This window comes from Grammomys surdaster, unplaced genomic scaffold (genome assembly GCF_004785775.1).
Source record: "Grammomys surdaster isolate TR1022 unplaced genomic scaffold, NIH_TR_1.0 137, whole genome shotgun sequence".
In the NCBI taxonomy this organism is placed as follows: Eukaryota; Metazoa; Chordata; class Mammalia; order Rodentia; family Muridae; genus Grammomys; species Grammomys surdaster.
Window position 1 is genome coordinate 4,739,321 of NW_021604595.1, and position 2,067 is coordinate 4,741,387.

The following is a 2,067-nucleotide window of genomic DNA, read 5'->3' on the forward strand; positions in this document are numbered from 1 at the left end:
ACCACTTTAATGAGTAGAGGTAAAAAGCAAGATTGGATTTCCTAAACAACACAGTCAAAAATCCGAAACAAAACAAATGTAAGAGGAAACGCGTGCTGGGAAAGAACTGCTTGCTCCCCCAAATCAAGATTTCCAAAAGCCAGGTGGTGGCAGTGCTTTCATAACATGTGTGCTCCTATTCTTAAATTTTAATTTGAAGACTAGACAGAAGAAACTTAAGTGGTAGTGTTTCCCATTGCTGGGACAAAATACTTGGCGAAGTAAGAAAGGAAAAGGCTTATTTTGCCTCCACAGCCGTATGGTGTGAGTCATGACCCACCATTGTAGGTCTGGCTGAAGAACACCTATTACACGGACTTTTCCTGGGGAACAGGTTTTCTCATTTCAGATAGGACACAGAGGACGAATCATAGTAACGATTCTTCTGACAACAAACCAAAGTAAAAAATGTCACCCAGGTCCAATTTGGTGAATCAATTGACCGAGCTTAGGGGAGCACGGATGGGGAGCTACTTACAGGATGAGGGGTGACTCGTAAACATCAAGATCCCTGCGAAGGGCCACCCCGTCATGGCTGATGACTCGTGGAGGTTACATCATGGAGTCCTGCCTTTGGTTAACCCTAAGGCACTATAGTACGGTTTCTAGTACCTCCCAATATAACTGAGGCTGAGGCAGAAATACATACAGCTGGGAGGCGACTACGGTCAGGAGTGATTGGCTAGAATCTCTGGGAGGGTGGGCCAACCCTGTATCCCACCCCTCTGTGAGGAAGCACCAATAGGCTGGATCTTGTTGAGGGGCTCTTCTGGGTAATCACAGCTGCTCCGTAATGGCTGTTAATGCTCGAAGATAACATACTGCAGCAAAACTCTACGCCATTGGCTACTGGGCCTCGCCTGTCACATTAATATGTGTCTCAGCAAGGTGACAAAACACTAGATTAAAAAAAACTTAAGGAAGGCAGTGTTTATTGTTGGCTAGAAGCTTGAGGGTCCGCAACATCACGGTGGTGACTAGAGAGGAGGTCAGACACATCCTACCATGACCAGGAAGGGGAGAGAGATAAATGTTGTGGTCCACGCAACTTTCTCTCCTTAATTCAGCAGGGTTTCCAACCTGTGAATCACGCCCACTCACCTTTAGGGAGGGATTTCCTTCTTCAGTGAACATTTCTTTCGGGAGACATCTCTATAGACACACATAGGAGCGTGTTTCCATGGTGATTCTAACTTCCTTAAAGTTGAGAAGATTATCACACCTGCCTTTCTTGTTTGCTACTCAATTAGCTCACAGTAACATATATTCGTTTTAAAAATAAAACAAACAAAAACCCCAAGCCAGCAGTTTGTGAGTATTGTTAGCTGCAGTTGCCGATGGAATGGCTGCTTGAGAAACTCATTGCCGGGATGTCCGCTGGAGGCATTGTATACAAGGCGCTCTGCTGGGTGGTGAGGGTCAGGCTGGTGCTTTCTGGTTGTAGATTCTTCTTAATTTTATCACTTTCCCTCAAAGCAGTAAAGAATATGCTTTACACTTGGTATATAGGGCTCATAAAACCAATCTAGGGACAGCAGTACAGCTAAGTGGGTAAAGGTTCTCGCCACCTGTATAGTAGAAGAACCCTTACAAGTTGTTCTCCCCTTCCTCCTCCCCTCCCCCTCTATTGCTCCCTCCCTGTCCTTTTCCCCCTTTCTCCCTCTCCCCTACCCTCCATCCTTTCCTTCTCCTTCTCCCTGTTCCCTCCCCTCTCTTTCTCCTTGTCATCCAACTTTTCTCTCCCTCTCCTTACCCTCCCTTCCCTCTCCCTCTCCTTCTCCCTGTCTCCCACTCTCCCCCCTCTCTTACACACACATACTAAACAAATGAACCAAACATCCAACCTGAAACATTAATGCGACTGGATAAATTCCAACCATTCTGAGTAAAACCTCCACGATTCCCCTTTCCCAGAGCATTTACGACCCTGAGGCTGGCTATAACATTCATTGTCCCCTTTTTTAGAGGCCTGTTAATGTCGTTTCTGTTCCCACTTAGTCCAATCCCAGTGGAGTGTGTGTTGTGTTG